Genomic DNA, 21,935 nt, shown 5'->3' with positions numbered 1-21,935 from the left:
AAATTGTCTGGCAGCCTCCCTGACAGCAAGCAGTGATAGTGCCCATGAAGGGGACCTTGTTGGGCCCGCCCCTTTCACGGTTATCGCTTCTCGGCCTTTTGGCTAAGATCAAGTGTAGTAATACAGGAGATCTGGTCAGAAGGTACTCGGGTACCCCTCTCCTCGGCCTTGTGGGATCGCCCAGGTTTATTGCCTGGGCTTCACCCACTTGTTGCTATTGGGGAGAGGGCCTAGTCCCAGGGTAACGAGTAGCGATCGCCTCTCAAGACCTTCGGGTGGAGAGAGGTTAGAACCATGGATGATGATCCGGATCCAGGTTCTGTGCCGGCATACGCAAGGATCAAAAACACCGTGAGAGTCATTCTCACGGATGATACCAAAAGGGCGGACGATTTGAAATTCGTAGTAGAGGACGTGCTCGGAGGAGTTTTCGGAATACAGAAGGGCGAGATATTGGCAATCCAGGACTACCCGAAGCGTAAAATTTTTGATGTGACGTTCACACAAAATGGCATCCACAGAGATTTTGTTACCAGAGCTGCTGCGAGTAAAGACAAAAAGCTTCAGGGTGTCCGGATTATTGAGCACGTTCTAGACGATATTAAGCTGGTGGTAGTAAAGATGTATTCCCCTTTCGCCAACCTACACGATGTTGAGTTGTTTTTACAAGTCTATTTTAGTAAGGTTGAGTGCAGAGGAAAAATCATGAACAGCTGTGGCATCTGGACATCTAAGTGGAGATTTCAGGTTACATGCAAAAAAGATGACAGATTGCCAGGGGGAATTCAACTACCACCAGCTCGTTTTAAAATAAATAATATGTGTGGCGACCTCTTTTATGCGGGGATGCCAAGCTACTGCAGGAAGTGTCACAGATATGGACACACAAAAGAAAACTGTGAAAGTACATGCAAAAAATGTGGTAGCACACAGCACGAGACAGAGAAATGCACAAGAGGAGGGAGGTGCAATTTCTGTCAACAATTCGGTCACCTTTTCTCCTCTTGTCCCCACAGACATAGGACGGAGCAGCAGTGGCAACCCTGGAGGCAGCAAGGACAGCAACCGGGACACCAGCCGAGGCAAGCAGAGCCAGTGATTACCCCCCCACAAGAGGTAAGCGGTGAGATGGAGAAGGAGAAAGACCCCCCTCAGTCAAAAGGAGGGGACCCTAAAGAGCAGAGGATGGCCAAAAAACGTGCAAGTGGTGAAAAAACTGGCCCCCAGGAGCATGCTGGGTTAAGAGAGGAGCGGACGGCGGCCGAATCCGCTCCTCAGCAACCTCTGGCTCAGGGTCCCCCTGAGAGCGATGATCCGGGTGGAGAGGTGAAGGTTAAAAGGCGGAGGGGCTCCAGAAGACTCTATTCGGAGGCGGTCCAGGGGGAGCCGATGGAAGTACCTGCGGATGCAGGGAACCCAAGTGACGTTCCTCCACAGGTCCCCATAGGGGATACCCCCCCTCCTCCCTGCCAGGAGGAGGTTTCAGGGGTGACCGTCTCTGAGGTACCAGAGACGGAACTTAGTGAACACCCGACCCCTATGGAGGGGCAAGAGGTGGAAGAACCCAATGAGTCTGGAGCCCTGATTGCCAGGATGCCCGAGAACAACTATGCCTCAATCATGATGGAGGAGGGGGGTCGGCTGAGTGATGGTGCCTCCTCTCCTGCTTCCTCTATGCGTACAGTTGAGTCAGATTTTGGGGGGTATGAGGCTTCGGAGGGGGAATCAGAGGTGTAAGACGTTTTCTTGTACATTCCCATGGCTGAGTTGTCCGGTCTGTCCTTGAACGTGAGAAGTGTGAGCGCCAGAGTAAGAAGGGTTGCCCTATTTAATTACTTGTCGGTTTTTGCTGCTTCCGTCCTTTTCCTGCAGGAATGTGGCATCCCGCACAGATTAAATTATAAAGAATATGAAGATGATTGGGTGCACGGTCCATCAGTCTGGTCTGGATCAAATGAGTCCAGATCAGCAGGGGTCGCCATACTTTTTAAAGGGAACGTTTTAATTGAGAGTTTTAACGAAATTTTACCAGGCAGAATTTTATTGGTCAGCGCTTTTATTAATGGTATTAAATGGCAGTTTTTAAATTTTTATGGTTCTCCTGATAAGAATGAAAGAATAAAAATGTTGGAGATTTTACCCCTTTTTATTAACAATTCTAGTCCTCTTGTTTTATCAGGTGATTTTAATTGTATTTTAAGGGGAGAACGCCGTTTTTCGAACGCAGTGAGTAGGAACTATGATAAGACGTCTTTTATGTTAAAAAACTTGATTTTAGATTTTAATCTCACTGATGTTTTTAAAAAATGTAATTTTAACGTACCAGAGGAAGACGGTGTTACCTGGAGCAATGCAAGCTGTAGCTCCAGGATAGATTTTATTTTTTGTTCTTATCAAGTACTGCCTTTTAACTGTGATCTTTTTACCAATGTTTTTTCTGACCATAAATTATTGTATTTTAAAGTTAAAAGTGATTTTAAAAGGAGAACTGGTAGGAATGCCTGGAAGTTAAACGTGTCCCTTTTAGAAGATCCGCAGGTTTTATCAGATTTTATCACCTTTTACAAGGAATGCAGACGAGTTAAAGACCCCAACACTCCCACCAGTATCTGGTGGGAAAAAATGAAACTAAAAATAAAAGAATTTTTTATCCGTGTTGGGGTTAGGAAAGCTAAAGAAAAACGTGAATTTTATAATATCCTAAATACTCGTCTGCAAACCCTGTACAAATTCAGAGCACATGGGATGGAGGTGGAGAAGGAGGTACATGATCTTAAAAAAGAAATAACTAAGTGCCTGGAGCAGAAAGGAAAAGAAATTATCTTTAGGTCTCGAATACAGCATCTTGAGGAAAACGAGACCTGCTCCAGGTATTTTTTTAAGAAAATACATGAAAATAGAAGGTTAATAGAAAACATTGAAGGAGTGAATGATGTACAGGGTATTTTAAAAAAGGTGCAAGAGTTTTATGCGGATCTTTTTAATGTAAAACACATTGATGAATGTTTTATGAATGACTCGTTAAAGGAGATCACCAATTTTTTAGATCCTGTCTCACAGTCTTTTTTATTGCAGAATATTTCAGAGCAGGAGATTTTAGAGACCGTCAAGAGTTTTAAAACAGGTAAAGTGCCTGGGCCGGATGGTATACCCATTGAATTTTATGTTACTTTTTATGGTATTTTAAAAGAAGATTTGTTCTCCCTTTTTACGGAAGTCTTTAAGTCTAAAATCCTCCCAGGCTCATGGAAGAAGGGTGATGTCTCCCTGCTATTCAAAAAGGGAGACCGGTCGGAACTCAAAAACTGGAGACCAATCACCCTTCTGAACTGCGACTATAAAATAATGGCGAAACTGTGTGCTAACCGCTTAAAGAACGTAATCCATAAAATAATTCATACAAACCAAGTCTGTGGGGTGCCTGGGAGGAGTTTATGGGAGAACCTAAACCTTTTAAAGGATGTAATTAGCGACACCAAATTAAGAAAAGGAAAGCTGGCGGTTTTATCCATAGATTTTGAAAAAGCTTTCGACAGGGTGTCACATTTTTATCTTTTTAAGGTTTTAGAGAAAATGGGTATACCTGATGGCTTTTTATTGTCTCTTAGAGCTTTTTATGATAACTGTACTAGTAAAATTTTAGTAAATGGTTTTAAGACACAGGGCGTGATTTTAAATTCCGGAGTGAAGCAGGGGTGTCCCTTGTCCCCACTACTCTTCATTTGCGCAATAGAGCCTCTTTTATGTACAATACGAAAGGATAAGCAGATCCATGGAGTCCCCCTGCCAGGAGGAGGGGGACTAGAGGCGAAGGTAGTGGGGTACATGGACGATGTTGCGGTGTTTTGCAGGGACACCCCATCGCTTCAGAAGACGCTAAAACAGATTCAATATTTTAATTGTGCCTCCGGTTTTAAAGTCAATTTTAACAAAAGTAACATTTTAAACATAGGCGGAATGCCTTTGTATGATGTGCCCGTCCCTGTGTCTGAGTCGGTGCAGATTTTAGGTGTCTCCTTTGACGAGTCTAATAATGGTTTTAATAGCTGGGACTTGGTGGCTCAAAAAATAAATAAGAAAATATGTATGTGGAACATGCGAGAACTTACAATGGAAGGGAAGGTTTTAATTACAAAAATGGTGCTTTTACCTATTTTATTGTATTTAAGTCTGGTTTTCCCACCCCCCGAAATGGTTCTAAAGAAAATAACAAAAGCTTGTTTTACTTTCTTTTGGAGTTCTAAGAGCGAAAAATTAAAGAGACAAATTGTGATAAAACCGAACTCCAGGGGCGGTAAGGATTTTCCAGATTTTAAAGCTTTCCTTTTAATAAAGTTTTTTAGCATGTGTTTTACTACTGTTTTTAAAGATAGCTACTGGTCTTATTTTGTTCGTTTTAATACTGGTTATTTTATGCGGAGGAACGGCTGGTTTTCTACAGTTTTAAGTTGCCCTTATTCTTTGAATTTACCCCCTCAATACATGATTTTAGGAAAAATTTTAAACTTATATAATTTTAAAGGTAAAAGTGTTCAGGATCTGTGCAATAGCAAAAAACTACTAAAGGAAATAAAAGAAACCAGTACCGTGACTCCCATCAAAAATTTTAACGAACAGAAGTGTATACAGATTTGGAAGATGTTGAGTATTAATTATCTTTTTAATTCACAGAAGGACCTGGCCTGGAGCTGCGCACACGAGTGTCTTCCATGCCGGGCATTCCAGCACCGAAGAGGATTATCCAACTCTGCAACCTGCCCGAGGGAGGGATGCCGACAAGAGGAGACCGTGCACCATCTAATATGGACTTGTTTTTACTCGCAGAAAATATGGACAAAGATACTCCCTCTGGTAAAAAGGATAACTGGACTAAAAGACTTAAATATTGCAGTGGTTTTTTATGGTTGCCTGGAATGCCCAACACGGACTCAAGAGACTATTGCATGGAAGATCATAAACTGTGTGAAGGCAGCTCTGTGGAAGGCCAGGAATATTTTATTGTTCAAGCATGAGGTTTTATCTGTGAAGGACATTTTATCTATCTGTTTTTATGAAATGTACCAGTACTATCTTTTAGACAAGAAGAGATTTCCGCTTTTATCTAGAAAATGGTTTTTAAAAGAATGGAATTCTATCTTGTAAAGCCACCAAGTGCCCATTTTATGTTTTAATATGTTGTAAATATGTTATTTATATGTAACTGTATTTATTGACATATTTGCACAACTTTGTTAATATTATTTAATTTTTAATAAAGTTGCCCCCGTAAGGGTAGTCAAGTTAAAAAAAAAATCTGTTCTTATCAGTTTAATATCTGATACGTCCCCTATCTGGGGACCATATATTAAATGGATTTTTGAGAACGGGGGCCGATTTCGAAGCTTGCTTCCGTCGCCCTATGCATTGACCCGATATGGCAGTATCTTCGGGTACAGTGCACCACCCCCTTACAGGGTTAAAAAGAAAGATTCCTACTTTCATTGCTACCTGCTTGCTGGCTAGCCAGCTAGCCAGCCCTGTGGGCCTTGCTGCTGCTGCAGCCAAAAAACAAAAGGTGGTGCTGCTGCTGCTTCTGCTGCTTCTGCTTCTGCTTGTGTCTGGCCCCTGTTGGAGCGTCCAGGCACAGGACTTCTGCTGCTGCTGACTAAATGGCCTCCTTAATTGGATCATTTGAGTAGCCAGCACACCTGTGCAGGTAGGGCATGACATGATAGGCAGCTGCCTTGATAGCGGGTGGGTGCTGAATGTTCCTAATTGACAAAATAAGATTAATGCTTATGAAGAAATATAAAATCTCATCCCTTCCCCAATATCGCGCCACACCCCTACCCCTTAATTCCCTGGTTGAACGTGATGGACATATGTCTTTTTTCGACCGTACTAACTATGTAACTATGTAACATAACATGGGGGGGGGGGGGGGGGTCTCCTGGCTGTTCACACAGGTGTGTCATTGCTGTACATTGACCATGCATTGCTTCTGTGGTATTGCAAAGGCAAAGACAAATGCTTCCAGCCATCCATTGCACTAATGGATTGGTCATCAGCTGGCTGTCTATGTCCCGCATCAATATAGACCAAAGTACAGAGGGTTAGGCTATGCTATTGTGCACCTACCTGATGCATCAGAAGGTGCGAGGCCCTTGCTAAATTCTGTGCACAGACTTTGAGATCTATGCTTTAGACTGTATCTAAACCTGCTCCAACATGGACTGACATTCTGGCCTACTTTCAGCCGATGCGACTTGTCTGTCGCTGAACAGTCGCTTTTTATGTATTCAGCACCTATGTATAATGTTGTAAAAATGCTCTAGAAGCTAAAGTCGCAGAAATGTCACACATATTTGGCCTGCAACTTTCTGTGCGACAAATTCAGACAGGAAAAATCAGTATAAATCCTTAGAAAATTATCCCCCAGTGTCTCCATCTGCTGGCGGTATTGAATAAGCATTGCTGCACTGATGGGGTATGCATTAGACGAAAAAAAAGAAGAAAAAGAAGAATAATACGCCCAGAAAAGAGGCGAAAAGGAGAAAAACGTAAAAAAACGTGAAAAAAAAGTAAGAGGAAGAGAAGGGAAAAAAAGGTGGAAATGGGTTTAAAAGTGATTTCGGCGGAGAAATATATATATATATATATATATATATATATATATATATATATATGCGCACACACACACATAGATATAAACGTATTCTCCGTTGAGATATTGCAGCCGCTGCTGTGTCCAGGCCCAGGAGCCTTAGCACTGTGCTGTGATGTCACTCAATACCACTGACATCACTAGGTGTAAACAACATCTCTCCTTTGCTGTGTATGTGACTATGGAGCTGTTTGGTGATGTCGTCTATTACGGCCTTCATAGAAGCAACAGGAGATTGTTGCATCCATCTTGAACCCTCAGAACTACAGTGCTATGATGTCACTCACTTCCACAGGCCTTGCAGAGTGTAAACAACAACAACCCAGCTTTGTTGTGTATGTAACCAAAGGGATTTGTGATGTCACCTAGAACCTTCACAGCAGCGACAGCTTTATGAGGAGCATCAGCACTGCTCTGCCTGAGCAGAACCATCACCGCCATAGGTTGTCAAATAACCCGGATTTAACCCACACAGGTAAGTCCAATGGGGTGCAGGCATGTCCTCTATGCTTACAGCTTCCCGTGGGTGTTGGTTTGATACCGTTTGGGGACAGCCAAGGAGGCATCTGCAGGCAACAAAGGTAGGTGTGTGCTTGTGTGTGTGTTTCCTATGCAGATCCTAAGCCCAGTGTCACATGCAAGTAGGAGGAGTAAGAAGGGTTCCTGGCAAATCCGGGTTATGGATTGCATTTAAAAAGGCCCCGTGGGAGTGCAATGGGCCCCTGTCTTGCTGCTTAGCAATAATGGTATGGGTTTAGGTTCTGCTGTGTGTACTGGTGGTTGACTGCCCCCCAGCCCAGAGTGTGCATGGAAAATTGTCTGGCAGCCTCCCTGACAGCAAGCAGTGATAGTGCCCATGAAGGGGACCTTGTTGGGCCCGCCCCTTTCACGGTTATCGCTTCTCGGCCTTTTGGCTAAGATCAAGTGTAGTATCTGTTCTTATCAGTTTAATATCTGATACGTCCCCTATCTGGGGACCATATATTAAATGGATTTTTGAGAACGGGGGCCGATTTCGAAGCTTGCTTCCGTCGCCCTATGCATTGACCCGATATGGCAGTATCTTCGGGTACAGTGCACCACCCCCTTACAGGGTTAAAAAGAAAGATTCCTACTTTCATTGCTACCTGCTTGCTGGCTAGCCAGCTAGCCAGCCCTGTGGGCCTTGCTGCTGCTGCAGCCAAAAAACAAAAGGTGGTGCTGCTGCTGCTTCTGCTGCTTCTGCTTCTGCTTGTGTCTGGCCCCTGTTGGAGCGTCCAGGCACAGGACTTCTGCTGCTGCTGACTAAATGGCCTCCTTAATTGGATCATTTGAGTAGCCAGCACACCTGTGCAGGTAGGGCATGACATGATAGGCAGCTGCCTTGATAGCGGGTGGGTGCTGAATGTTCCTAATTGACAAAATAAGATTAATGCTTATGAAGAAATATAAAATCTCATCCCTTCCCCAATATCGCGCCACACCCCTACCCCTTAATTCCCTGGTTGAACGTGATGGACATATGTCTTTTTTCGACCGTACTAACTATGTAACTATGTAACATAACATGGGGGGGGGGGGGGGGGGTCTCCTGGCTGTTCACACAGGTGTGTCATTGCTGTACATTGACCATGCATTGCTTCTGTGGTATTGCAAAGGCAAAGACAAATGCTTCCAGCCATCCATTGCACTAATGGATTGGTCATCAGCTGGCTGTCTATGTCCCGCATCAATATAGACCAAAGTACAGAGGGTTAGGCTATGCTATTGTGCACCTACCTGATGCATCAGAAGGTGCGAGGCCCTTGCTAAATTCTGTGCACAGACTTTGAGATCTATGCTTTAGACTGTATCTAAACCTGCTCCAACATGGACTGACATTCTGGCCTACTTTCAGCCGATGCGACTTGTCTGTCGCTGAACAGTCGCTTTTTATGTATTCAGCACCTATGTATAATGTTGTAAAAATGCTCTAGAAGCTAAAGTCGCAGAAATGTCACACATATTTGGCCTGCAACTTTCTGTGCGACAAATTCAGACAGGAAAAATCAGTATAAATCCTTAGAAAATTATCCCCCAGTGTCTCCATCTGCTGGCGGTATTGAATAAGCATTGCTGCACTGATGGGGTATGCATTAGACGAAAAAAAAGAAGAAAAAGAAGAATAATACGCCCAGAAAAGAGGCGAAAAGGAGAAAAACGTAAAAAAACGTGAAAAAAAAGTAAGAGGAAGAGAAGGGAAAAAAAGGTGGAAATGGGTTTAAAAGTGATTTCGGCGGAGAAATATATATATATATATATATATATATATATATATATATATATATATGCGCACACACACACATAGATATAAACGTATTCTCCGTTGAGATATTGCAGCCGCTGCTGTGTCCAGGCCCAGGAGCCTTAGCACTGTGCTGTGATGTCACTCAATACCACTGACATCACTAGGTGTAAACAACATCTCTCCTTTGCTGTGTATGTGACTATGGAGCTGTTTGGTGATGTCGTCTATTACGGCCTTCATAGAAGCAACAGGAGATTGTTGCATCCATCTTGAACCCTCAGAACTACAGTGCTATGATGTCACTCACTTCCACAGGCCTTGCAGAGTGTAAACAACAACAACCCAGCTTTGTTGTGTATGTAACCAAAGGGATTTGTGATGTCACCTAGAACCTTCACAGCAGCGACAGCTTTATGAGGAGCATCAGCATTGCTCTGCCTGAGCAGAACCATCACCGCCATAGGTTGTCAAATAACCCGGATTTAACCCACACAGGTAAGTCCAATGGGGTGCAGGCATGTCCTCTATGCTTACAGCTTCCCGTGGGTGTTGGTTTGATACCGTTTGGGGACAGCCAAGGAGGCATCTGCAGGCAACAAAGGTAGGTGTGTGCTTGTGTGTGTGTTTCCTATGCAGATCCTAAGCCCAGTGTCACATGCAAGTAGGAGGAGTAAGAAGGGTTCCTGGCAAATCCGGGTTATGGATTGCATTTAAAAAGGCCCCGTGGGAGTGCAATGGGCCCCTGTCTTGCTGCTTAGCAATAATGGTATGGGTTTAGGTTCTGCTGTGTGTACTGGTGGTTGACTGCCCCCCAGCCCAGAGTGTGCATGGAAAATTGTCTGGCAGCCTCCCTGACAGCAAGCAGTGATAGTGCCCATGAAGGGGACCTTGTTGGGCCCGCCCCTTTCACGGTTATCGCTTCTCGGCCTTTTGGCTAAGATCAAGTGTAGTATCTGTTCTTATCAGTTTAATATCTGATACGTCCCCTATCTGGGGACCATATATTAAATGGATTTTTGAGAACGGGGGCCAATTTCGAAGCTTGCTTCCGTCGCCCTATGCATTGACCCGATATGGCAGTATCTTCGGGTACAGTGCACCACCCCCTTACAGGGTTAAAAAGAAAGATTCCTACTTTCATTGCTACCTGCTTGCTGGCTAGCCAGCTAGCCAGCCCTGTGGGCCTTGCTGCTGCTGCAGCCAAAAAACAAAAGGTGGTGCTGCTGCTGCTTCTGCTGCTTCTGCTTCTGCTTGTGTCTGGCCCCTGTTGGAGCGTCCAGGCACAGGACTTCTGCTGCTGCTGACTAAATGGCCTCCTTAATTGGATCATTTGAGTAGCCAGCACACCTGTGCAGGTAGGGCATGACATGATAGGCAGCTGCCTTGATAGCGGGTGGGTGCTGAATGTTCCTAATTGACAAAATAAGATTAATGCTTATGAAGAAATATAAAATCTCATCCCTTCCCCAATATCGCGCCACACCCCTACCCCTTAATTCCCTGGTTGAACGTGATGGACATATGTCTTTTTTCGACCGTACTAACTATGTAACTATGTAACATAACATGGGGGGGTCTCCTGGCTGTTCACACAGGTGTGTCATTGCTGTACATTGACCATGCATTGCTTCTGTGGTATTGCAAAGGCAAAGACAAATGCTTCCAGCCATCCATTGCACTAATGGATTGGTCATCAGCTGGCTGTCTATGTCCCGCATCAATATAGACCAAAGTACAGAGGGTTAGGCTATGCTATTGTGCACCTACCTGATGCATCAGAAGGTGCGAGGCCCTTGCTAAATTCTGTGCACAGACTTTGAGATCTATGCTTTAGACTGTATCTAAACCTGCTCCAACATGGACTGACATTCTGGCCTACTTTCAGCCGATGCGACTTGTCTGTCGCTGAACAGTCGCTTTTTATGTATTCAGCACCTATGTATAATGTTGTAAAAATGCTCTAGAAGCTAAAGTCGCAGAAATGTCACACATATTTGGCCTGCAACTTTCTGTGCGACAAATTCAGACAGGAAAAATCAGTATAAATCCTTAGAAAATTATCCCCCAGTGTCTCCATCTGCTGGCGGTATTGAATAAGCATTGCTGCACTGATGGGGTATGCATTAGACGAAAAAAAAGAAGAAAAAGAAGAATAATACGCCCAGAAAAGAGGCGAAAAGGAGAAAAACGTAAAAAAACGTGAAAAAAAAGTAAGAGGAAGAGAAGGGAAAAAAAGGTGGAAATGGGTTTAAAAGTGATTTCGGCGGAGAAATATATATATATATATATATATATATATATATATATATATATATATATATATGCGCACACACACACATAGATATAAACGTATTCTCCGTTGAGATATTGCAGCCGCTGCTGTGTCCAGGCCCAGGAGCCTTAGCACTGTGCTGTGATGTCACTCAATACCACTGACATCACTAGGTGTAAACAACATCTCTCCTTTGCTGTGTATGTGACTATGGAGCTGTTTGGTGATGTCGTCTATTACGGCCTTCATAGAAGCAACAGGAGATTGTTGCATCCATCTTGAACCCTCAGAACTACAGTGCTATGATGTCACTCACTTCCACAGGCCTTGCAGAGTGTAAACAACAACAACCCAGCTTTGTTGTGTATGTAACCAAAGGGATTTGTGATGTCACCTAGAACCTTCACAGCAGCGACAGCTTTATGAGGAGCATCAGCACTGCTCTGCCTGAGCAGAACCATCACCGCCATAGGTTGTCAAATAACCCGGATTTAACCCACACAGGTAAGTCCAATGGGGTGCAGGCATGTCCTCTATGCTTACAGCTTCCCGTGGGTGTTGGTTTGATACCGTTTGGGGACAGCCAAGGAGGCATCTGCAGGCAACAAAGGTAGGTGTGTGCTTGTGTGTGTGTTTCCTATGCAGATCCTAAGCCCAGTGTCACATGCAAGTAGGAGGAGTAAGAAGGGTTCCTGGCAAATCCGGGTTATGGATTGCATTTAAAAAGGCCCCGTGGGAGTGCAATGGGCCCCTGTCTTGCTGCTTAGCAATAATGGTATGGGTTTAGGTTCTGCTGTGTGTACTGGTGGTTGACTGCCCCCCAGCCCAGAGTGTGCATGGAAAATTGTCTGGCAGCCTCCCTGACAGCAAGCAGTGATAGTGCCCATGAAGGGGACCTTGTTGGGCCCGCCCCTTTCACGGTTATCGCTTCTCGGCCTTTTGGCTAAGATCAAGTGTAGTATCTGTTCTTATCAGTTTAATATCTGATACGTCCCCTATCTGGGGACCATATATTAAATGGATTTTTGAGAACGGGGGCCGATTTCGAAGCTTGCTTCCGTCGCCCTATGCATTGACCCGATATGGCAGTATCTTCGGGTACAGTGCACCACCCCCTTACAGGGTTAAAAAGAAAGATTCCTACTTTCATTGCTACCTGCTTGCTGGCTAGCCAGCTAGCCAGCCCTGTGGGCCTTGCTGCTGCTGCAGCCAAAAAACAAAAGGTGGTGCTGCTGCTGCTTCTGCTGCTTCTGCTGCTTCTGCTTCTGCTTGTGTCTGGCCCCTGTTGGAGCGTCCAGGCACAGGACTTCTGCTGCTGCTGACTAAATGGCCTCCTTAATTGGATCATTTGAGTAGCCAGCACACCTGTGCAGGTAGGGCATGACATGATAGGCAGCTGCCTTGATAGCGGGTGGGTGCTGAATGTTCCTAATTGACAAAATAAGATTAATGCTTATGAAGAAATATAAAATCTCATCCCTTCCCCAATATCGCGCCACACCCCTACCCCTTAATTCCCTGGTTGAACGTGATGGACATATGTCTTTTTTCGACCGTACTAACTATGTAACTATGTAACATAACATGGGGGGGGGGGGGGGGGGGTCTCCTGGCTGTTCACACAGGTGTGTCATTGCTGTACATTGACCATGCATTGCTTCTGTGGTATTGCAAAGGCAAAGACAAATGCTTCCAGCCATCCATTGCACTAATGGATTGGTCATCAGCTGGCTGTCTATGTCCCGCATCAATATAGACCAAAGTACAGAGGGTTAGGCTATGCTATTGTGCACCTACCTGATGCATCAGAAGGTGCGAGGCCCTTGCTAAATTCTGTGCACAGACTTTGAGATCTATGCTTTAGACTGTATCTAAACCTGCTCCAACATGGACTGACATTCTGGCCTACTTTCAGCCGATGCGACTTGTCTGTCGCTGAACAGTCGCTTTTTATGTATTCAGCACCTATGTATAATGTTGTAAAAATGCTCTAGAAGCTAAAGTCGCAGAAATGTCACACATATTTGGCCTGCAACTTTCTGTGCGACAAATTCAGACAGGAAAAATCAGTATAAATCCTTAGAAAATTATCCCCCAGTGTCTCCATCTGCTGGCGGTATTGAATAAGCATTGCTGCACTGATGGGGTATGCATTAGACGAAAAAAAAGAAGAAAAAGAAGAATAATACGCCCAGAAAAGAGGCGAAAAGGAGAAAAACGTAAAAAAACGTGAAAAAAAAGTAAGAGGAAGAGAAGGGAAAAAAAGGTGGAAATGGGTTTAAAAGTGATTTCGGCGGAGAAATATATATATATATATATATATATATATATATATATATATATATGCGCACACACACACATAGATATAAACGTATTCTCCGTTGAGATATTGCAGCCGCTGCTGTGTCCAGGCCCAGGAGCCTTAGCACTGTGCTGTGATGTCACTCAATACCACTGACATCACTAGGTGTAAACAACATCTCTCCTTTGCTGTGTATGTGACTATGGAGCTGTTTGGTGATGTCGTCTATTACGGCCTTCATAGAAGCAACAGGAGATTGTTGCATCCATCTTGAACCCTCAGAACTACAGTGCTATGATGTCACTCACTTCCACAGGCCTTGCAGAGTGTAAACAACAACAACCCAGCTTTGTTGTGTATGTAACCAAAGGGATTTGTGATGTCACCTAGAACCTTCACAGCAGCGACAGCTTTATGAGGAGCATCAGCACTGCTCTGCCTGAGCAGAACCATCACCGCCATAGGTTGTCAAATAACCCGGATTTAACCCACACAGGTAAGTCCAATGGGGTGCAGGCATGTCCTCTATGCTTACAGCTTCCCGTGGGTGTTGGTTTGATACCGTTTGGGGACAGCCAAGGAGGCATCTGCAGGCAACAAAGGTAGGTGTGTGCTTGTGTGTGTGTTTCCTATGCAGATCCTAAGCCCAGTGTCACATGCAAGTAGGAGGAGTAAGAAGGGTTCCTGGCAAATCCGGGTTATGGATTGCATTTAAAAAGGCCCCGTGGGAGTGCAATGGGCCCCTGTCTTGCTGCTTAGCAATAATGGTATGGGTTTAGGTTCTGCTGTGTGTACTGGTGGTTGACTGCCCCCCAGCCCAGAGTGTGCATGGAAAATTGTCTGGCAGCCTCCCTGACACCAAGCAGTGATAGTGCCCATGAAGGGGACCTTGTTGGGCCCGCCCCTTTCACGGTTATCGCTTCTCGGCCTTTTGGCTAAGATCGGGGTTTATTGCCTCGGTCGGCGCTGAGGGTGCGAGTGAACTGCGCCGCGACTAGCTGCGTAGGTGATCAAGACTGTGGTACTCGTTACCGACAGATTTGGAAAGATGGCTGGATCCAACATGTCTGCAGTGGAGAAGACCGTACGCATCAAGGTGCTAACCACGGATCGTCTAAGAAACAGCATTGAATACATCGGCCATACCATTGTGGAGCGACTGGCAGGATTTTCCTTGAGCGACCTCTTTTGTGTCCAGGAGAACAAGCGCCAAGGTATTTATGACGTGTCCTTCTTATATGATGCTGACTGCCAGAACTTTTATGAGTGCTTAAAACGGAACAGTGGAAGTGAGGTTTTGCGGGATGTGTCCTTTTATCCCCTTTTTGAAATGGGGACAAAGACTTTGTTTATCCACATGTACAATCCGTTTGTTGATGTCTCTATGATTAAGAACTTCTTGAGCATCTATTGTGAGTCTATTGCTGGTGGTACTAAGCAGACAAGCAGCATTGGTGTATTTAATGGCACGTATAAGTTCTTTGTGAAGTTGCGGCTTGATGGAGATTGCATTGGAGGCGTTAAGCACCCTCCGGCGAACTTTACCATTGCTGGTTTCAGAGGTTATCTCTATTACTACGGACAGCCATCTTTCTGTAGAAATTGTCTATTGTTTGGACATGTGAAGGAGGCCTGCCCTGGCAGTAAGAAATGCAGGAACTGTAAGCAACCGGGGCATGAGGCGGGTGCATGTCCACACCCGAGGACCTGTGACCTATGTGGGGAAGCTGGCCATGTGTACAAGAACTGTCCAGTGTTGAAGAGGAGGGAGGAGGAGAGGAGAATGGAAGAGGAAATGGTGGAGAGGAGGAGGGCAGCTGCAGCTGCGGCTGCAGTGGTTCCTGCAAGAGAGAGCGTTATTATTGGAGAGGTACAGAGTCCTGTGGTGGTAGAGGAGCAAGTGGTGGTGGAGGAGGAGCAAATGGCGGTGCAAGTGGAAGAAGGGGAGATTGAGGATGCTCCCAGTCCCCCGGCTGAGGAGTCGCCGCAAATTGAAGAGTGGTCTTCTTCTGAAGGTGAAGACCGTGAGGAGAGACATAGAGAGAGAGAGGATGACTTTGATCTTTTTCGTCCCCCCAAGAAGACGGCCAGGAAGCTTTCTGGTGGACAGATGGAGTCGACGCTGGTGGCTACGGACAATCGGTATCAACCGCTATCTGAGAGCGACATGGATGCGTGCTCTGCGGGAGAAGCTTCTCCCACACCGCTGAGGAAAGCTACCTAAATAACTTTCTTCTTTTCTGTCAAATTCTTCCTTAGGGTTGTTAAGATGGTGGTATGTCTTTTTTAGTCGGTTCTATAAACGTTAGAGTCTTTAGAAGTAAAGTCAGAAGGACAGTAATTTTGGAGGACTTGGCAGGGAAAAAAGCGGACATTATTTGTTTGCAGGAATGTGGGCTAAATGATATTCCGGGGAAGGGAGAATGGGCTTATGGTCCTGCTGTTTGGTCGGTGTCTGGGCATAATAGGAATGATGGGGTAGGGGTGCTTTTTAAGAGCTTTAAGTTTGAAGTTTGTAGTTATGTGGTAATAGAGGAGGGGAGGTGTATCATGGTGGAGGTTAAGGTGCAGGGGGTTAAATTTAGGTTGATAAATGTGTATGCGCCGGTAAGGAGGGAGGAGCGGGTGGGGTTGTTGGAGGTAATTAAGAGGTTTCTGCCGGGTAAAATACCTTTGGTGTGGGTGGGGGATTTCAATTGTGAAATTGAGGGGAATGTGGATGTATCTGGGAATATTCTTAAAAGTATGGTGTGTGACTTTAAGTTAAAGGATGTGGCTGAAGCGTGTGGAGTGTGTCCTTTGTTAGATACATATTATTCTGATAGTGGAAGTCATAGTTCCAGACTTGATATGTGTTTTGTGTCTAAGGGTGTGTTATGTAAGAATTATATGCAAGAAAAAGTAGGATATTCAGATCATGAGTATGTGTGTTGTGAGTTAGTATTGGATGCAGATTGTGTGAGTGGGAGGGGTGTATGGAAATTAAATGTTAAATTGTTGGAAGTGGAAGGAGTGTATGATAGATATGTTAATAAGTATAGGGGTTGGTGTAAGAAAAAGAATGATTTTCCTGATATATTGTGTTGGTGGGAATGGGTTAAGGGTCAAACAAAAGTTTTCTTTAAAAGAGAGGGATATAAGCGGAATGCTGGGAGGAAGAAGAAGTATGAATGGTTGAATAAAAGATTGGTGTTTCTCAATAAGTTAAAGAAGTATGGCTGGAGTGTGGGTGAGCAGATTGAGGTTGTGAAGAGTGATCTAAAAAATTGGTTGAATGAGAAAGGTAAAGAGTTGATGTATCAAGCAAAACTTGATAAGTTAGAGAAAGATGAGAAATGTTCGAGATATTTCTTTAAAAAAGTTATTGGGAAGAGAGAGGATATGGTAAGAGTGTATGATGATGATGGCTGTCTGGTTAAAGGTAAAGCTGTGTTGGGAGTGGTTAAAAAATTTTATGAAGAGTTGTATGCGGTAAAAGATTGTGAAGAGGACTTGCAGGATGAAGTGTTGAGAGTGCTTGATAAGAGGGTGGATGGTAGTGAATATGGGACTCTGATGAGAGAGATTGGAGAGGAGGAAGTGAAGAGGACTGTGGATAGTATGTCAAGAAATAAAACGCCTGGAGAGGATGGGTTGCCTGTTGAATTTTATGCTTGGATTTGGGATGTTGTGAAGGATGATTTGGTGGAAGTGTATAGGTATATGTGGAGGAAGGAGAGAATGGTGGAAAGTATGAAGAGTGGAGTGGTTGTGTTGATTTATAAGAAAGGTGATGTGAATGATGTGAGGAATTGGAGGCCGATAACTTTGTTGAGTGTAGATTATAAGGTGTTTGCTAAAATAATTACAAATAGGATGAGAGATGTGGTTGAGCAGGTGATTGGAGAAGAACAAGTGTGTGGAGTGCCTGGGAGAAGAATAAATGAAAATTTGTGTTTGTTGAGAGATTTGTTATGGGATAGTATGAGTAGGAAACAGGAGGTTAGAGTGATGTCGATAGATTTTGAAAAGGCGTTTGATCGTCTGTCACATAGGTTTTTGTTTAGAGTATTAGTGAGAATGGGATTCCCGGGTGATTTTGTAAATGTTGTAAGGATGCTGTATGATGGAGTATATAGTAAGGTTTTGATAAATGGTTGGATGTCTGAGAAGGTGAAAGTATGTTCTGGTGTAAGGCAGGGTTGTCCGTTGTCCCCTATGGCTTTTATATGTGCTATGGAGCCATTATTAGAGATGTTGCGGCGGGATAAGTGTGTTAGAGGGTTAAAAATTCCAGGGAGTGGTGGGAGAGAAGTCAAAGTTTTGGCCTACATGGATGATGTGTGTATTTTGGGAGAGTCTGTGGCTGTTATGAGAAGGGCAAAGTTACTAGTTGGATTGTTTTGTGGAGCGTCTGGGTTTAAGGTGAATTGGGACAAAAGTGAGTATAAATGTTTTGGTAGTATGCAAGGAAGTGAGGATGTGGGTATGAAGAATATTGAAGGTGGTATTCAGGTTTTAGGTGTTAAAATGGATGAAAGATTGGATGGGAGAGAAAGTTGGGATGATGTAGAGAAGAGAGTGTCCAAAAAATTGAGTCTTTGGAGGTTGAGAGATTTGTCTATGGTTGGGAAAGTGCTGGTTGTGAAAAGTGTAATATTGCCTATTTTATTGTATGTGGCAATAGTGTTTCCGCCAAGTTATATGGTTTTAAGGAAGTTAAAAAGAATTTTGTTTGTGTTTTTTTGGGGTACAAAAGTGGAAAGAGTGAGGAGAGAAGTTGTGATGAAGGATGGTAGTAAGGGTGGAATGGGATTTCCAAATCTAGATGTGTATTTGGGGGTGAATGTGGTGTTTGCGGTTAGAAGGATGATGAGAGGAGAAAAGAATTTTGCATGTATGTTGAGATATTTAGGTGGGCGTGTGTTATGCAAATTAGGTTGGCTGGAGAGAGATTTGAGAGTGCCTTATGCGTTTGTGTGCCCGAGTTGGTATTTGTATGTGGAAAAGTTTTTGGAGAGTTATAGGTTGATTGGTGTGAGAAAAGAGTTGTTTGAAAGTAAGAAGAATGTGTTTGGGTATGTCGCCGCAAGTGAGGTGGAGTGTCCGATTAATATGGTAAGAGGCCAGGATGTGTCTAAGGTGTGGAAGAGTTTAATGACAGACGGAATATCAAATAGACAGAGAGAGATAGGATGGCAGTGTTTGCATGGAGCCCTACCAGTAAGAGAGTTCCAAAGGAATAGAGGTATTGGAAGGAGTGAAATATGTCCGAGGGAAGATTGTAGTGGGGTTGAAAGTGTGATGCATGTGATTTGGAATTGTGACATGGCTCAGAATGTATGGAGAGGGATAGGTCCGTTGTGTAAGGAGTTGACTGGGATAAATAGGTTCTCATATGAGGTTGTGATGTTTGGTCTTAGTATGATTGGAAGAAAGAATGAAAGAGTGTTGTTTGTGTTGTTGGCGATTGTGAAGGAAGTCTTGTGGGATGTTAGAAATTTATATGTGTTTAAGAGAAAAGATGTGACTGTGGAAGGAAGTTTAAGAATGATTCTGGATAGGTTGTACACCGTTTATTTACGTGATAAAAAGAAATTAGGTGAAATAGATGCAGAAGGGATATGGAAATTTTTGAAGTGGAGACATGTTGTAAGGGTGTAATGGTGATGGTATTTGAATTTGTTTTGAATTTGCTTTGAACAAATAAAGAATGACCTAATGATGAGTTAGACTTTACCATGAGTCAAAAATGACGCGTTATCTAAGTGGTGTTTAGTCTAAACCTGAAGGTTTATAAAAAAAAAAAAAAATCTGTTCTTATCAGTTTAATATCTGATACGTCCCCTATCTGGGGACCATATATTAAATGGATTTTTGAGAACGGGGGCCGATTTCGAAGCTTGCTTCCGTCGCCCTATGCATTGACCCGATATGGCAGTATCTTCGGGTACAGTGCACCACCCCCTTACAGGGTTAAAAAGAAAGATTCCTACTTTCATTGCTACCTGCTTGCTGGCTAGCCAGCTAGCCAGCCCTGTGGGCCTTGCTGCTGCTGCAGCCAAAAAACAAAAGGTGGTGCTGCTGCTGCTTCTGCTGCTTCTGCTTCTGCTTGTGTCTGGCCCCTGTTGGAGCGTCCAGGCACAGGACTTCTGCTGCTGCTGACTAAATGGCCTCCTTAATTGGATCATTTGAGTAGCCAGCACACCTGTGCAGGTAGGGCATGACATGATAGGCAGCTGCCTTGATAGCGGGTGGGTGCTGAATGTTCCTAATTGACAAAATAAGATTAATGCTTATGAAGAAATATAAAATCTCATCCCTTCCCCAATATCGCGCCACACCCCTACCCCTTAATTCCCTGGTTGAACGTGATGGACATATGTCTTTTTTCGACCGTACTAACTATGTAACTATGTAACATAACATGGGGGGGGGGGGGGGGGGGTCTCCTGGCTGTTCACACAGGTGTGTCATTGCTGTACATTGACCATGCATTGCTTCTGTGGTATTGCAAAGGCAAAGACAAATGCTTCCAGCCATCCATTGCACTAATGGATTGGTCATCAGCTGGCTGTCTATGTCCCGCATCAATATAGACCAAAGTACAGAGGGTTAGGCTATGCTATTGTGCACCTACCTGATGCATCAGAAGGTGCGAGGCCCTTGCTAAATTCTGTGCACAGACTTTGAGATCTATGCTTTAGACTGTATCTAAACCTGCTCCAACATGGACTGACATTCTGGCCTACTTTCAGCCGATGCGACTTGTCTGTCGCTGAACAGTCGCTTTTTATGTATTCAGCACCTATGTATAATGTTGTAAAAATGCTCTAGAAGCTAAAGTCGCAGAAATGTCACACATATTTGGCCTGCAACTTTCTGTGCGACAAATTCAGACAGGAAAAATCAGTATAAATCCTTAGAAAATTATCCCCCAGTGTCTCCATCTGCTGGCGGTATTGAATAAGCATTGCTGCACTGATGGGGTATGCATTAGACGAAAAAAAAGAAGAAAAAGAAGAATAATACGCCCAGAAAAGAGGCGAAAAGGAGAAAAACGTAAAAAAACGTGAAAAAAAAGTAAGAGGAAGAGAAGGGAAAAAAAGGTGGAAATGGGTTTAAAAGTGATTTCGGCGGAGAAATATATATATATATATATATATATATATATATATATATATATATATATATATATATGCGCACACACACACATAGATATAAACGTATTCTCCGTTGAGATATTGCAGCCGCTGCTGTGTCCAGGCCCAGGAGCCTTAGCACTGTGCTGTGATGTCACTCAATACCACTGACATCACTAGGTGTAAACAACATCTCTCCTTTGCTGTGTATGTGACTATGGAGCTGTTTGGTGATGTCGTCTATTACGGCCTTCATAGAAGCAACAGGAGATTGTTGCATCCATCTTGAACCCTCAGAACTACAGTGCTATGATGTCACTCACTTCCACAGGCCTTGCAGAGTGTAAACAACAACAACCCAGCTTTGTTGTGTATGTAACCAAAGGGATTTGTGATGTCACCTAGAACCTTCACAGCAGCGACAGCTTTATGAGGAGCATCAGCACTGCTCTGCCTGAGCAGAACCATCACCGCCATAGGTTGTCAAATAACCCGGATTTAACCCACACAGGTAAGTCCAATGGGGTGCAGGCATGTCCTCTATGCTTACAGCTTCCCGTGGGTGTTGGTTTGATACCGTTTGGGGACAGCCAAGGAGGCATCTGCAGGCAACAAAGGTAGGTGTGTGCTTGTGTGTGTGTTTCCTATGCAGATCCTAAGCCCAGTGTCACATGCAAGTAGGAGGAGTAAGAAGGGTTCCTGGCAAATCCGGGTTATGGATTGCATTTAAAAAGGCCCCGTGGGAGTGCAATGGGCCCCTGTCTTGCTGCTTAGCAATAATGGTATGGGTTTAGGTTCTGCTGTGTGTACTGGTGGTTGACTGCCCCCCAGCCCAGAGTGTGCATGGAAAATTGTCTGGCAGCCTCCCTGACAGCAAGCAGTGATAGTGCCCATGAAGGGGACCTTGTTGGGCCCGCCCCTTTCACGGTTATCGCTTCTCGGCCTTTTGGCTAAGATCAAGTGTAGTATCTGTTCTTATCAGTTTAATATCTGATACGTCCCCTATCTGGGGACCATATATTAAATGGATTTTTGAGAACGGGGGCCGATTTCGAAGCTTGCTTCCGTCGCCCTATGCATTGACCCGATATGGCAGTATCTTCGGGTACAGTGCACCACCCCCTTACAGGGTTAAAAAGAAAGATTCCTACTTTCATTGCTACCTGCTTGCTGGCTAGCCAGCTAGCCAGCCCTGTGGGCCTTGCTGCTGCTGCAGCCAAAAAACAAAAGGTGGTGCTGCTGCTGCTTCTGCTGCTTCTGCTTCTGCTTGTGTCTGGCCCCTGTTGGAGCGTCCAGGCACAGGACTTCTGCTGCTGCTGACTAAATGGCCT

The 21,935-nt window shown here is 44.3% G+C and overlaps 5 non-coding genes and 2 pseudogenes across 5 annotated transcripts; all 7 read left to right on the top strand.

Annotated features, from left to right (window-relative positions):
• The first annotated feature begins 82 nt into the window (after window positions 1-82).
• LOC130328695 (U2 spliceosomal RNA) lies at window positions 83-215 on the top strand (annotated as a pseudogene).
• A 5,026-nt stretch (window positions 216-5,241) lies between these two features.
• LOC130328700 (U2 spliceosomal RNA) lies at window positions 5,242-5,445 on the top strand (annotated as a pseudogene).
• Window positions 5,446-7,537: 2,092 nt separating this feature from the next.
• LOC130328699 (U2 spliceosomal RNA) lies at window positions 7,538-7,728 on the top strand. The gene has a single exon (XR_008872581.1). It is a non-coding gene; the product is annotated as a U2 spliceosomal RNA (small nuclear RNA).
• Window positions 7,729-9,823: 2,095 nt separating this feature from the next.
• On the top strand, window positions 9,824-10,014 carry LOC130328693 (U2 spliceosomal RNA). Its single transcript, XR_008872577.1, has one exon. It is a non-coding gene; the product is annotated as a U2 spliceosomal RNA (small nuclear RNA).
• Window positions 10,015-12,104: 2,090 nt separating this feature from the next.
• On the top strand, window positions 12,105-12,295 carry LOC130328698 (U2 spliceosomal RNA). The gene has a single exon (XR_008872580.1). It is a non-coding gene; the product is annotated as a U2 spliceosomal RNA (small nuclear RNA).
• Window positions 12,296-19,235: 6,940 nt separating this feature from the next.
• On the top strand, window positions 19,236-19,428 carry LOC130328694 (U2 spliceosomal RNA). The gene has a single exon (XR_008872578.1). It is a non-coding gene; the product is annotated as a U2 spliceosomal RNA (small nuclear RNA).
• Window positions 19,429-21,534: 2,106 nt separating this feature from the next.
• LOC130328697 (U2 spliceosomal RNA) lies at window positions 21,535-21,725 on the top strand. The gene has a single exon (XR_008872579.1). It is a non-coding gene; the product is annotated as a U2 spliceosomal RNA (small nuclear RNA).
• Window positions 21,726-21,935: the final 210 nt, after the last annotated feature.

This window comes from Hyla sarda, unplaced genomic scaffold, assembly GCF_029499605.1.
Source record: "Hyla sarda isolate aHylSar1 unplaced genomic scaffold, aHylSar1.hap1 scaffold_3126, whole genome shotgun sequence".
Classification (NCBI taxonomy): domain Eukaryota; kingdom Metazoa; phylum Chordata; class Amphibia; order Anura; family Hylidae; genus Hyla; species Hyla sarda.
This window is presented reverse-complemented; position numbering and strand designations above follow the sequence as displayed.